Raw genomic sequence first — 16582 nt, forward strand, 5'->3', positions numbered from 1 at the left:
CAGACTATAAAATGAGACGCTAAACAAAAGGAGTGTGGAAAAATGAATTGATAATTATTCGTTCCAATTCAAGTATAGAATACTATTTTTTATGTAGCATGTCAAGAGATTTTAATTATTTGCGAGAACGCCTGATGATGATTTCGTCTGTAAGTAAATGCTGTAGTCAGGAAGGTATCGTCTCCACAACCCCCTACATGGTCTGGCGCCGCTCTGGCCGGCCGCCACATCGACCTGCTGATAAATTCAAACACTCGACGGTCATGCAAGCACGGCGTTATTTTTATTACTTAATGAGTCCATTAACACAATAAGCTGCGGATTGTACAGGGCCTGCAGAGTTCTGCGTCAAGGTGATTCAAACATCGCATCTGAGCCTTCTTTATTCAGCGGTTTGCCCAAAAAATTACAACAGCTCGGAGCACCATCAAACTATGGTCTGCATGTCCGCGAGTATTTTAACAATATTTTTCCAAATCGCTGGATACACAGAAGAGGAAGTATCGAGTGGTCACCAACATTGCCAGATCTATCTCCACTTGACTACTTTGTGTGGGTCACCTTAAAAACAACGTCTATAAAACGAAAACCCAGTACATTAATGACCTTAGAGACAGAATAGCAGTAGAAATTTAAAAAATCCCGCGTGAATACATACAGCCATACAGCCCGCGTTTCAAGTTTCAGGCCAACGATGTTTATTTTTAAATGGAAGAATAGGGTAACTTTTTATTTGTGAATTGAGTGTGATAGTTACATTCCGATTAAATCACTGCTCGTGGAGGTACTAGTAGTGTTGAGATTGAATGATGACGATTTCATTGTGTAGGTCGCTCGGTCCCGCCGTCAGCTGGTATATCGATTTGTCCATAGTAGTGGAAACATGTTCAGCTTTATTTATATTTATCAGTAACGTTTTAGCTAACACTATATCTAAAATGTACCCCTGAGACAGTGTATTTCAAATATAACTGATCTATTAATGTTTTATCCAGAAACGGTCCGGCTGTATGGCTCTTCTGCAAGTGTCAAACAGTGCGTTCAGTAACTTTTATAGCGATTTGAAGATATCGGTGGATTATACATAAATAAGATTTAAGTTTGTTCTCTTTTACATTTTCCATGAAAACACTTCAAATAGAGAACAACAAATAAATTATACTAACAATCGCTATATTCTTGCAAATCAATTAAAGTAAAATATAGGCTGTCTATTTACATAGAAACGTTTAAAATTTAAAGAAAAAAATTAATAGCTATCGTAGTTTCTTTATTTAAATGGGAAATCTTATAGCACATTGTATAATTTTATTGTATCCTTCAAAATTTGTTGTATATTTTGTACTTTAAATTATTTACTTTAAGCCTGTTGATGAATTCATTAGAAGTTCATTTTTAACTCATTCATATGTGTTCATTTTTGAACATTTTCGCAGATTTATAAAAAAATTCATTACAAATATTATTGTAAAAAATAAAATATATTCTCTGAGTAATGATGACGAGACATGTGGGTGTACATATACTTTATAAGTACGTGAGTGTCTTGCGTGTAATTACTTGATTCACGTGATTAATACATCAGAGACATCACAATAAGAGTCGGTTACAGTATTCGTGAGACAGTATGACACGGCAGTTTATTAAGAATCACTTGTTGGTTCGTTTCCGTGACCAGTTAACAAACAACGCACAGCGGATTAAATGCGGGACAAGTGTCTTTGGTGGAAGTTTCTACTTGAGATCACGTGATTCAGTCCCACGCTAAGAACTTGTTACGGGAGAAAGAAACGTTTCCAAGTGGCGACGCTAGTTGCGTGACGTCCGACTGTGTGGTAACCAGGCGTAGCGCCACGCCAAGTCAGGACTACGACAGGAATATCATTTCTACGTATTTTTATAATGTATTTGGTTAGAAATGTAAGAAATAGGAAGAATTAAAAAGAAACAATTAATATGTTCTTTTAGTGGTAAAGTCCATAAAGGTGCGGGTACCAATTCATCAAGTGTCGTTGTGACTGCTTCTACTGTTTTATGTTTAGTTAGTTACCTAGACAAAGAAACACCAGTAAAACTGGTCTTCATAATATTCAACATAAAATGGACGTATTTGTGTTTTAAGTGGGTGTAATTCGTACAACTACTTACTTAGTCGATTCAGAAGAACTTCCGAAGTTCCCCCATTTCCGCTTTTCAAATTAGTGATTGATTATTTTGTCATTGTGTAAACTTCTACGATAAAGTGTGCTGATAATTATTCATTGGCTAATGTCAAATGGCGGGGGCCTACAAGTTATTCCACTTCTCTTCATCATTTTCTGAGTCTTCTTCATTGACTCGCCAAAGTTTCCATAATTTAGGTTTCTTCATATCTCAGATAGTTTCGAGTACCCGTGGAAGGTTATCGTACTCGTCCACTCTGTTGGCGGTCGGCCAGAGGACTGTTCTTCTCTAGTATCCAGCTGTCACCTTGTTGTTACGGTTTTATACCTTTCATTAGGATCAAGAACGGTATTAAAGCAGGCCGAGAGCACGCTCGCTGTAGGCAAACTAGGTGCAAGGCCTTGGTGCTGGTGCTGCCGCTGCCGCCTTGACCTAGTGCGCCCATGTGTGCTCCAACTCTCTGTCCGGGTGTTACGACAACCCGCTCTGCCTGTTCAGTTGACGTAGTGGGGCGCTCGCCCGATACTCGCTTCCGAGCATTATCTACAGCTTTCGTTGTCATTTTGTAATGTTTAGTACTTTTCATGCCAACTGCTAACTTGAGAACATCAGTTAGTAAACGAGATCGCGTGCTTATAGGTGGTCTTACTCAATTTTTATTATATGATGTAGTATTTATCAGGAATTTTAATTGGTGTCTTTTTTGTACTAGAAATAAACACTAAATGTTACAAAAATTGCTCTCCAGTATGTTTGAATACGTTGCTGTAGTTGATGGTAATTCTAGTATTCAGTCCATCGATTGATCCCTTTAAATTATAAAAGAGCAACTGTACATTGAGAGCTTTATCATTCCCGGTATAGTTGATGCGGTATTTCCCAGAGCTCGTTCTCAGCGCCTTCTCACTAACTAATCGATATTTCAGGAAGCATTAAATCTAACATGTGCGTACTGTGCGTGATATAGAGCGTATTTTAACAGAGGAATTCATTTCCGTAATGCCTCATTGTTACTATAAGAATCATTTGAAAAGATTATAAAAATGCTCATTCAAAGGTTTTCAACATAAATTGTTTAGGCATCTGATGATAAAAAATATCGCCTGAGAAGTAATGCTATGAAAATAAACTTGCAATAGCACATTTTGTGTTTATTTGTACAGAATAATTAGTTCCAGTTATGGATTGAGACGTCAGTTTAGAAGGTAATCGAGCAGCATGAAAATGTGAGGAGAGTAGCCAGCCGACCGCAAGTGGGGGAGTATTGTCGGCCGAGCTCAAGCGGTGCCTGAGGCGCTTCTCTCGCCGCGTTACTGAGAGCGTTCACCGCCCGCCAGGGTGCAGCAGCCTCACTACTCTACTCCGATAATTAACCTCTCTCTCCTGCAGTGTCACTGGCTTCATTGTTTGTGGTGGCAAATTTGTATTTATTCGCCAAAGGTGACCGGATTACGGCTCGGAAAGATGAATCTAAAATAGAGCATCCGTTCTTGTAGTGGGAAACTGAATAGTGGCCACCAATGAGAGTAGGAAACAGGAAAATCTGTTCTCCTACGATATAATCATAAAGTGATATTAGTTGTTGTTCTTTTGTTCTCAAAAACCCTCAACTTGGAACGTTCACACTATGGAACAAAAAGTTCAACACATCATAGTACTGAAATTGTCTGGTTTATAGACTACTCTTGATTATAGTTGTTGACGAAGGTCGTCACAAACCATTGTTATGATTTACCAAAGCTTTGTCTGTAATCCTATGTGAGTTATGATACTGGAACTAGAAGAAGAGACCAATATTACGATCTTGTTTTGTAACATTTCAGAACAATAACGTTAGTATTACTATTCATTACTGTTACAAGTACACTTTAAACAAAGAATAATTCTCATACGTTATTATAAACTCGTGTGGGGTGGATTAAAGAGCTCAGGTAGGCTATGAACGTAATCTCTATTGGAGCAGTTCCTTGCGGAACTTGATTAAACTTGTGTTTAACTTCCGCGCGATTAGAACGCGGAGTTTTGTTGAAGTAAGAGTTACGGCGCTCGTTCAGTTAATGCCGTTTGTGAATCACGTTTTTATTTGTGGTTTCAATTCAATGCGAAATGTGGAAAATAAGAGAACAAGTATTAGAAGCACGAGTGTGATAGTACGGCTAGATGGATCAGTGGACACAGAATACAATAAATAAACTCTCACTCGTGGTAGATATGTGCGCATTAACTCATAAGACAAGTCTCGGATTAGTTTGACGGGCAATCATGTGATTCAACAGCCAAGGGGAAAGTAATTATATTTCTCCGGTCTTATGTCAACATACAGTTAGGTTTTCCTCAGCCTCTCCAGACTCCAGCGGCGTGTATGAGCAATAACCGTGTGTTAGCGACCCGCAATCCCGAACTGTGTTCATAGTTTATTCATTAAAGTTTAATCCATCTAAAACTAGCCCGGAGCTAGAGATGAAGTAACTGCGGTTAATGTGAGATAGGTTCATGGTTAAACTTTCCATTTCGGTTGTGACGTTGAAACCCTAGTATTGCACTGACATGGCTACAACACAATAATTTTGCTGGCCAATCGTAGGCTCTATTGCTGGCCAGACTATGCTCTAATTAAGAAAATGTGTTAAGCCTAATCATAGAGTATTGGCTTTTGGCGGGATTTTGGCAAGAATCGTATGGACTGCACAAACTAAGTCAGGAATCGATCTTTCGTTATCACAGAACCAAGGTGGCCTGGTCCTTCCATCTCCTGAACCCGTTTCTGCTCACTGTTGAATCTCGCGTTTATTACCAGTGTTAGTACTCACTTGGTGTTGTGTGGCGTCTGCTGGTCTCCTCACACTGCGGGTTTCACTGCTTTGTTGCGATGGAAATTACATTTGGCGTTCACTCCAACCGGAGATATTTAGAGATTCAGAGTAACACTTTGCCTTCTGTGAACTACAGATGTCGAAATTACCTAGAAATTTTAATAAGCCAGCAAGGAATTGTGTGGTTTCGCGCGGGATTCCCATTCTGTTCGTACAAGCCTAGCGTTGAAATCGCCGGCGGTGCGCGGCGTTCCTCTCATATCTGAGGTTCATATCTTCCTCTCATAATCTTATAGATCAAGGTATATTGTCTTCTTGTTATTTATTCCACTAGTGTTCTATTATTGGACTTTTAATATGTAAGTAAATAGTACGAGAATACACACACAGTGTAAGCACATAGGTTCTTCCTTTTTTTTAATTAACATACAAAATCTTCATATTTTTAAACAATATTTTTTTAATATGGGTTATGCTATTTTTTTACATATTAACTTTTTAATTTATTCAAAGTCACGACTGCTTTATTTGTGTGAATACTTTGTTTCCTGACTAAAACCCTTTTTAAGGTATAATTAACAATTCATTTTTAGGTTTAATGTAGGGAAACTGAAGTTTTAATCAGGTATTCATTACATGACATTCACCCTGGATATTATTAAAGTATATATTTCTACTCGCCATTAAGAGGCAGTATTTTATTGTATTAGACCCAATTATTTATTTGAATTTGGTTTATGCCATTTGCTAAGCACATACTGTATTAACTAAAAACTTAAATCAAAATTGTGTATTGGTTAAAAATGGATGAACATTTAACCTTGGGTAGTCGGTTTTGAGAATGAAATAATTCTTTAGTAGGAGAGTAGGTGTTTAAGAAAATAATCAGCAAGTTCAATTGTTTTTGGTAAAATAAAACACTTATGTAAGTTACTCCGAATATGTGCCAAATGATTGCTGCTGGAGATGAGCAATTAACCCAACATTATATGCACAATTTATCTTAACAATTTTTCTTTGAATTCTTTCTTCTTCAGTAGTAATTATATTAGATGATACACACGTAAGACGGTGTCAAACTCAAAATTGTTACTTTATCCTGTGGTTCGTATAAATAGTGTAAGGAAGGACTATAAGATGAAGAAGTAGTATTCTCTTTGATTCGATTCCACAATGGTAAGATTGGGTTTGCGGCAAAGCCATTGTATTTGTAATCCCGCGGTGAAACCGAAATTGCAAAATAGAGATGCTGTTGAAGTATTTTATTTTCAATACAAACTTGAGTTCGACGTAGCAGAGTTGGCGGTTGTCAGTTTATACCGTAACGCTTGTACACTCGGGACATGTGTTTCAGAAACCAATCCCTCCATCTCGGAATGTGATAATTAACTGTTTAGTTGAGTAGCGACAAAAATAGACATTCTTATTGAAGTGCTGTCCTGGCTGCTGAACAAAGATCGTACATTTTCTATCAACAAATTACTTCACTCCCATCACTCCACGTGATAAACGTACTTGTATTGGCAGTTAAGTACGACACGGAAGATAGCTTCGATAAATACATGCTTGTGAAAATGATTTCGAAAAGCCGATCATTCATATGAATAATGTCCTGAGCTGCAACTTCCTAGTGTCGGTTCCCGATAAGTCAGACCGGCCAACAGTGACGTCGGGCTCAGAGACCTATGAACTACAGTTACAGAGACGAGTGACAATGATTGTTTTGTCAGTTGGAGCGGTTAGAGAATTCAATCCCCTTTGAGACGTTAAAGGAGTTTTCATTGATTATTATTAATGTGGTTCTTTGTCATTCCTCAACCGCAATGAACGTGGTTGCAATGTTGAATTCCAATGGTTAGTGAACTAGTTCGGCTCGAGTACCTGGTGTATAGTTGTCGACACTAAATTCAAAGCTACATTCTCTCAAAAACAAATTGAAGTTCGTTTGGTTGCCCAAAATATACAGTTGTTCTATCTATCCTTAATGTAATTTAAAAGAAGGATAGTATTTTGTTCGCCAACAAAATAATCTGAATGGCTAATCTTCTCACTTACTTAAGTTACTTGCGAAACCTGATCAAACTGGTCAAACTTTGCTTGATTAGAACTTCAAGTTTGGTGTGTCTGGAAGTTGAGCTGCCCACGTGTTAATGCAACCTTCAGGAAAAATGTGATAGCTTCCCTTCATGTTTTAGTAAAGTAGTTTACACTCATAAATGTTTAATACATTTTTAAATATTATATCATAAAAGTGCTTTTGAGACGTCCTTACAAAGTTATTAAAATGCCAATATGCTACAAATTCCTTTATAGTAGAATTTTTGTTGTTTAACAAAAATTATAATGCACAGTTACCATTACAGTACTAATTTTTCGTAGGTGTACAATTAGTTGATGAGTCAAGTGCAACGCAATCAACGGTGTTTATCTTTTAATCTCATTATCTAATTGTCATTAATATAATACTATAATTAGTAAAATTTTACTTATGTTGATTCAAGAATTATGCAGTAAAACATATTTTACCCTCTTATTACACTTCCTAGAGCTCTTTGCAGTGATTTTGCAAACCGAATTGACTGAAATAATGAAGGCCTTAACAATCAAACTTTTAGGGAACTATATTTATTTTTACTTTTATTATTCATTTTTCATAATATCCACGTTCACGTACAACACGTTTAGATTGAGGTAGGAACAGAAAACTGGACGTGTGAAAATGAAGTGGTAATTAGTATTGATATCAACAACTTTGCCAGCGTTACGTGGCTCTGTGGCCGTTATCGGAGGAAAACCCCGAGGCCACTCTTTGAGGTCTGCCAACTGCGGGGTCGCAAGGTTGAATATCTGCTGTACTAAACTGTACATACGAGTAGACGTCATGATGTTGAGATGAACAACTTTGCCAGCGTTACGTGGCTCTGTGGCCGTTATCGGAGGAAAACCCCGAGGCAACTGTTTGAGGTCTGCCAACTGCGGGGTCGCAAGGTTGAATATCTGCTGTACTAAACTGTATATACGAGTAGACGTCATGATGTTGAGATGAACAACTTTGCCAGCGTTACGTGGCTCTGTGGCCGTTATCGGAGGAAAACCCCGAGGCCACTGTTTGAGGTCTGCCAACTGCGGGGTCGCAAGGTTGAATATCTGCTGTACTAAACTGTATATACGAGTAGACGTCATGATGTTGAGATGAACAACTTTGCCAGCGTTACGTGGCTCTGTGGCCGTTATCGGAGGAAAACCCCGAGGCAACTGTTTGAGGTCTGCCAACTGCGGGGTCGCAAGGTTGAATATCTGCTGTACTAAACTGTACATACGAGTAGACGTCATGATGTTGAGATGAACAACTTTGCCAGCGTTACGTGGCTCTGTGGCCGTTATCGGAGGAAAACCCCGAGGCCACTCTTTGAGGTCTGCCAACTGCGGGGTCGCAAGGTTGAATATCTGCTGTACTAAACTGTACATACGAGTAGACGTCATGATGTTGAGATGAACAACTTTGCCAGCGTTACGTGGCTCTGTGGCCGTTATCGGAGGAAAACCCCGAGGCCACTCTTTGAGGTCTGCCAACTGCGGGGTCGCAAGGTTGAATATCTGCTGTACTAAACTGTACATACGAGTAGACGTCATGATGTTGAGATGAACAACTTTGCCAGCGTTACGTGGCTCTGTGGCCGTTATCGGAGGAAAACCCCGAGGCAACTCTTTGAGGTCTGCCAACTGCGGGGTCGCAAGGTTGAATATCTGCTGTACTAAACTGTACATACGAGTAGACGTCATGATGTTGAGATGAACAACTTTGCCAGCGTTACGTGGCTCTGTGGCCGTTATCGGAGGAAAACCCCGAGGCAACTGTTTGAGGTCTGCCAACTGCGGGGTCGCAAGGTTGAATATCTGCTGTACTAAACTGGACATAGACGTCATAGTGTGGTGGTCAGTGCGTCAGTTGTTGTTACTGTACAACGTGCAGGATGAAATGAAACAATTTTACACTATTTTTATTGACTCTATTATCAGTAAATGACATGTATTATTATCTAGTACTGATTTACAAGTTCTACTGGATATCATTAACATTATTATACAACTACAACATTATATTATCATTATATTACTTACAACTATTGCATATGTAAGTGTACAATTTAATAATGTTAAGAAGAGAAGTAATTAATTAGTGAACATAAAATCATTCAAATTCAAAAGTGACATCCTTTGAAAACTATTTCCAAACCCGACGAGGAAATATTACTTTTCAGGAGTAAGTAAATATGAAAATGGTATAAGAGTATAAGAGGCAGACATCGACTGAAGAAAAGAATTACCTCATCAAGGTGCACGCGAGTATAGTATTACTACTAATTAAAGTATTATTTATACAAAACGTTACCATTTAAAGAAAAATCATAGTATTGATGGTAAAGCATTAATAATGTGCCCGCGGACACACAGGATTTACTTTCATAATTTTGAGTCATAAGGGGCTTTGAAAATAAGAGAATGAGGTATTTTGTTTCAGATACAGTGAAACATAATTGCGAAGCTAACAATAATAATATCCTTTATGAATAAATATTGCCATAGAGTAAGGAATATAAAATTGTTGGGAGTAGTCATCATCTATTGCACAAATTTGATTTTAATTCACCTAATCATTACATTAAATAAGGTCCAATATATCTTCTCGAATAAGAAAAATGTATTTATCCGCGTAGACGAAAACTTAAATTTAAATAATGTACCGTACTTGAATGAGATAACGAATTTATACAAATTTGAATTTGAACAGCCTAAAGGTTTTTTTAGGGTTTAAAGTTCAAAATTATCGGACACGTGTTTGAAGGTCAAATCGTAGTATAAATTATAAAGAATTTAATTTTTTGTCGGAAAGTGTATTATAAAAGCATTCCATTTAAAAATAAAGTAACCTACTCTCTAATGTTGGCCTAACAATCTGTAATAGTAAATTCTTTCAAGTTTTATTTTTATTTGGCTGAGCAAAACCGCGTTAATTACCGTAATGGAAAAAAAAGTATTACTCTGTGGTGTAATGGTAGCACATTCACCCGGCACCCGGCAAATGAGAGATCCGGGTTCGAGTCCCGGCGGAATACAAATTTAATGAATGTATATATATATATATATATATATATATATATATATATATATATATATATATATATATATGTTCCTGTTGGCTGAATTAAAGGTCTGTTTCACGTCCGCACTTAACGGACGATCATAAGTTGACAAAGATGGAATACACTTTTCAATGAACTGATACGAAAATAACACAGCAAATGATGGTAACCTCCAGTAAGTTTGGAAATCCTTCTCCCCTTCTCAGTACCAGTTGTATGTGGCGTTCCATTATGTTGTAAGCACCACCAACGAGTTGCCCGGAGTCTAGAGTTTATACAAATAAACACTATACTAACAAAGTGGAAACTGCTTGACGAGTGTTACGTCGTTTAAGTAGCACAATTGAAACTTTTTACAATTAGCTGGAGAAAGGAAGAACTGTTAAATAAGAGAGCAAAATACGAAGAAAAAGTTGATTATTCTGAAACCGCGAAGAAGAGAGAGAAAACTTGCTACTACTTCGTGTTCGCATGGCAATCAAATAGCTATTTTATTTACTTGGAAATAAACTTGTTTAAACTCCGCGTCACTATTGGTTTAGCCTACTTGCGGCCTATTCTCTATTTATATACTTGATTAAACATTCCCTCTCCCACTCCCATTATCATTGCTACCGCTGTGTGTACTCGTACACGTTCACTCTTCGGCGTGTGGTATGTGGACACGCATTCATTGTGGTTTAAACATCATACGAGTATAATTTTATTGTTATAGGATATAACAACTACAAGGTTTCTGTTCAATGACTACTTTCCAACATCTCATGCAGTAGCTCCGTTAGCTTTAAACGTCTTATTTTAACACCTATTTTATTATTTTTTATGAAAACGATAAAAGATAATTTAGAAAATTATACAAAATATATTAGTAGAAAAAGTTGTAATAATTTCAGAAATAGAAGAATTACTGTAGCAAACATCACATACCAATACTAATATTTACAGTAAATTATTTTTACATTTAGAAATCTAGATTTTTAGAAACTAACATACTGACTGATGAGCATGATATAAGTTATCTGCAATGTTTAGTTAACTGGAATACAATGGATTTCACATTGAGCTAGTAACATTAAATGCGTGATATTTATAATATGCTTACACTTTTGAACCGATTACATTGTTTAGTAATGAAATCATTGTAACAGCCATGTTAGTTTGAATATAATGAATAAAGTGTTATATATTAAACTGTGCAGTATAACGTACTATTGACTGTGCCACTGAATTAATCCACAAGTTCAGAACGATGTATTTTTGTTTGTCCTTCTATACGAACACACTATTGAATCGATTGAGGTGGAATTTTATATGAACTAAACACTACAATAACACACAGGCGTGTTCACTTTTAAAAATTACTATTGGTCTCCGCTCCATTGGTGTATAAGTTCTATTTTTAAAGTTGCGTAGGCCTATGTGTAAATATATTTCGATTCATTTGTTTCCATAGTCTTGAAAGAAATGATACTTATTATTTTCAGTTATATTCAACTATTCAACTTCCATTGTAAATCGATTGAAGTCGAGAGCCAATTAATGCATTGTTGAATTGGTGATATTAACCAAACAATTCTATTAAAACTAATTTAGTGATAAAAACTGTGAATGTTCGCACATAAAATACTCCGTAGTGGCTTCCTTGATAGTATGGTACGGTATGTTTATAATAGCTGAAAGAGAAAACAGAGGGCGTGGCACTGACATGGATCAACCGTAGGTTCGGTCCAAGGAAACAGGTGAATGCGGCGATCCAGCGGGGTATTCTATACTGGTCCGATGTAAATCGTTATAAATTCCCATACTGTGTGACCCTACGGAATAAGAGAATGCAATGAACAGATGTAAGAGCATTTACACGGTTACGTCAGGTTCACAAAGGGCTTACGACGTACTTTAGGAGAACAAAGGGTCTAAAGTACAAACAGAACGAGCCAGGATAGTCCAGCGACACATGCAAAGTATTCTTTTAGGAAAATATCCTAATTCTATATCTTTGTATATGTGAACTCTTTGAATATTCGTGCTGTTATCTGCAAAAACTACTATGGGCCTTTGCGATTGTGTTGAAAATTTGCATGAATTAAAATTTTATTAATGTTACACTTGTGTTCTTGGATTCAATCTTATTTTAGAAGTACTCTCCGACGTCAGGGCTCCGATACACTGCCCTCCATAATTCAAAACTAATTTACAGAGATTTCATTCAGAAATGGGAGTGTGTTCGAGTTACCATCACTTATTCATATCATACTACCATTTGTAACGTGCAATTTTTAAAGTGACTGTGACACTCGGAAGGACATTGCGTGCGACGGTAACAGCTTGCCAACAGATACACTTACACGCAATTTACGTTATTTCAGTTGACGGGAATAGAATTGTACCGATATATAATTAATAGCAAAGTATGACGTATCTGTTTAACCACTGGACTGATAACATTTCTTTTGTAATTAAGAAATAAAAAGTTATGAGGAACGCTTTCAGCAAACTAGAATATAACAGAGATATAAAAGTCAGCAAATAACAATAAACTACGATATATCTAACAAACCATTCAACCGATAAAATTGCTGTAGCCTTGAAGAGACAAGAAGCTATCGACGCGTTCAGTAAAGTTGAAAAGAATACATTAATAGTAAGTAAGAAAAATTAGGACGTATCTTTTAAAACACTGAATTAATAACATTTCTTTAGTAATGAGAGACACTATCAATTTAATTGAATGGAATAGGTAATAACGAAGGAAAGAGGTGTGACATATCTTCTGAAATCTCTGAACTGATAAGATTGAGTTAGTTAATGGCGAGTTATTTAGTTAGAATGTATACAAACAGTTACAAGTGTGCAGTGTTTATTGAAGCACTAAACTGACTGAATATCTTTAGTATTGAACAAATAAAACGTAATTGACGATCTTGGTTAATGTCAATAGAATGGACAGTAACTAAGCAATTTTATTAACAGTACAATTTCACATATTTATTAAGACACTAAACTGATTGATTGTCTATGATTGCCACTCTCTGTTGATTAAATTAAACTAGAGATTCACTTTAAACAAAGTTTATTGAACAGAATTTAAATTGATGCTATTTATATTGAGTGTAATAAACATGTACGTATCTTATATTTTACTTAAAATATATTATCGTGTAATATAGTGTAAAACACCACTACACACACGGGTAGGATGTTTTTGTACCCGTTACTAAACGGGTTTTCAAAACATCAATTCAATTTGATTGTAGCTAGGAGCAAAAATTGCGTAATGCAAATATGTAGATGTAGATACCTCAAGAACAGTTTAAATTTGTGCAGAACTTACATTACGGTCTTAGTCAATCATTCACAAAAGTTGGTGCTAATAGTTCATTTTGGAAATATAGTTGTTGACAATCTGCAAAAGTTCAGTTGAGACCTTAAGGTAAATTGTGGATTTAACAGAAGCTCTGAGCAGGCTGAAATATAAGCAAAAGTTTGCAAGTTAATGACTTTCTTATATATTGTGTGTTTACTGCTTTTACGCCTGACAATCAAAAGTAATAACCACGTCGTTTGGCAAAATCCAATAACGTCACCAATCCAATTTCCTCCAGTAGCAGTGTTGGGACACTTATCGGAGAGAAAGTGAACTTTGTGTGCATATTGCTATCCGTCACTCGGGTTTGTTTTTAAATTAGAGATGTTAATTAATTGTTTACAGCTTACAGATTAACTCCGCGATTTTAATCAATATTTACTACAGTCTTTATTGAATAGTGTTTGTATCACGGAAACTAAATCTGTGTTTGAAACGCGAGCAGATCGAAATTTTACGAAATAGATACACAAATTTCCACTTACTGCATGTATCATTAACAGTATTTGAATGTGGGTCCATTATCCGTCACGCCCGTATACGTAAATGAGGTGGTGGGAGGGGGGGCGACCAGTTTCATTCCATTAGAGGGAGATGAGCAATCCAGTTGTTATTGTATACGTCGATGGTTCCAACTAACTCTGACACAAGTGATTATTCGATTTATTCGAAACGTTTAGTACAGCGCTTTAGCTTGTTAAATATTTATTTTCCTTTCCTAAAAGTTTAAATGTAAGTTTATTTTTGTTGGGATGTAGTATTGTAACCAGAAACATAAACGAAAACGTTGATTGTTAACACACTTAAAAAATTGGATTGATATCTACTCTCAAAATTCAGTTACGTAAACGTTTTTTGTTTAGTTTTTGGTGTAGTATTGAGAGCCGGAGACCGAACGGCCTGTACGGCGTCGATCCTTTAGCACGAGTTACAAATGGCATACAGGTCTACGACCGTGGTACTTTTGTATTTTCAATATTTTTCTGTGCCCACTATCACCTATATTATGCTTGATAAAGATCCTCGTACAGACACATCGCGAACTACATGGAGAACTGCACTTCTTTATAGAAACGAAATAAGGGAGAGTTGATATGAACACTGATGAAAATAAAAGTAACAACGTTTGTTTTGTATTAAGCGTATTGCATTTTTGTTTGTTTCATAAATCAGAACAAACCGTCAGATATGCAAATAATAAATTAGGGTATATTATTAAAATTTTGACGTTTCATGAAAACAATTATTTTTGGACACCTTTTAGCCTTAAAAGCTTCAAAGAAAATTATTTTTCCTTATTATAGTTTAAGTTCGACATAATAATAACATAATACACATACACACTGAGGAAAGTTTCTCGTATTGTCATGTTCTATAATAAACGTTCTTTCCATGAGTTTATCTTCTCGGATGAAGATATTTTCCTCAAGTGGGGATGGATGGCTGAGAAAACATAGGAAAACTGCTTGTACCCAGTTTTCTCAAGAAGATCTGGTCAGGGTTTTTTCATTTCGTACTTTCATTCTTGAATAAGTAATGAGCCGTTCCTTCGAAGCCGAAGTGCATTTGTGACCAGGACCTACTTATTGATAAAGCAGCTAATAAGATAATGAAAAACTTCGCAGCGCTCATTGCTAGACTATTTCCTTGTCGTTTCCTTTTACAACTATACTATTCCCAAAGACTGTTTTGGTGCCTGGGAGGTAAGACCAAATAATTTAAATACAGAAGCTATCTGTTTTTAGTCAACAACCTATAAGCTTTAACATTTCACGATGTGCTTTCTCATCGTAATGAATGTCTACAGTGGTTGGGTTTTGTGCTGAATTATTTAAAAGCCAGCTTTACAAGACTGCAACGAGTGGTAGAACGAGGAAAACATTGCATTTATACTTTACAACTCAGGGACTCAACACAAAAAATGTTCTTATTTAAACTATCTGCGTGCTTCCGTGGGCGGGTTGGTGGACCCAATGCATTATAGTTTGCAGCCCTAAACATGGCAATGGGATTGAACTTCTACTGTTAACTTAATAACAAGAAGTATTGAAGTATAAATATTATAAATCAGTTTGTTTTGTTGCTGTCATCCACTGTTTTTGCTCGCATTCACTGTACTTCCTTTCAAATCGATATTTGGTCAGCTGCACCTCAAACCCAAGATCTCATTCTATTGTTTTTATGTAGTCCGGAAAGGAATTTTAAATTCCGTAAACAATACATAAAACCATACATAAAACCAATTATTTATAAGTATAAAACAACGACAAATTGCTCCAAATTTTCCTTTACAAGTATTATAATCCTTTGACGTCTTATAGTGAAAGTAGAACTTCTAACAAACAGGCAAAGAATGTCGCGTAGCGTAGCCACCTTTTTTATAGTAGCATCTATGTTCCCAATATTTATTGTCCATAGTGGTTTTACGCTATTGTGTTCACTGTACGCATCCAACGAACAATTACATGATTAAGTTAGAGTAATTTCAATTCTTTTCTATATTTAAATCAATATTTGTCATCTTCGTAACAGTGTAGTAAAATGTTGGAGTGATTTGTGTCTTATATTTGTCAGTTGTAATGTTAACCATTTTTAATCAGATATTTAATGGATCGTTTCACATTTTCGAGATGTGATATACAAGAAGCATACAGGACGCGAACTTATGGAGGTACCTAAAGATAACGTTTACATTTATCACACTTAACAACGTTTGTATCAGTCATATAATTTTAGTACGTTATAAAAGAATTCAGCACAAATGCGCATAATAATCAAAGAAAATATTGAATATTGTATGTAGTGGTTTGTAGAATCTAGTATGTTAAGTAGAACATTTTTAGAGATGTGACGGTAGTTTTCTAAGTCCTGGACGTAAATATAATATAAAGTACCGAGCAAGCTGTAGAAAATTATGTCTATAAACACATAACAATATTGTGAAGGAATTATTATTATATACACTTAACTTTTAACAACAGTTAACATTTGATTGCACAATAACTATCTATACACCTTTCATTTTGTAAGACAAATAAGGCACATAAAGAGATTTAAAAGTGTTTGTTAAATTTAATTTCAGCAGAAACAAATAATAA

At 36.1% G+C, this 16582-nt stretch overlaps 2 protein-coding genes across 2 annotated transcripts in view; both read left to right on the forward strand.

Annotated features, from left to right (window-relative positions):
* LOC124361195 (neurocalcin homolog) overlaps positions 1-16582 on the forward strand; it is a 210550-nt gene that overhangs the window by 73066 nt on the left and 120902 nt on the right. The gene's annotated exons all lie outside the window — the stretch shown is intronic.
* The window catches only part of LOC124361181 (neuronal calcium sensor 2), a 192042-nt gene that overhangs the window by 72868 nt on the left and 102592 nt on the right, over positions 1-16582 (forward strand). The window lies entirely within an intron of this gene.

Source organism: Homalodisca vitripennis, chromosome 1 (assembly GCF_021130785.1).
Source record: "Homalodisca vitripennis isolate AUS2020 chromosome 1, UT_GWSS_2.1, whole genome shotgun sequence".
Classification (NCBI taxonomy): Eukaryota; Metazoa; Arthropoda; class Insecta; order Hemiptera; family Cicadellidae; genus Homalodisca; species Homalodisca vitripennis.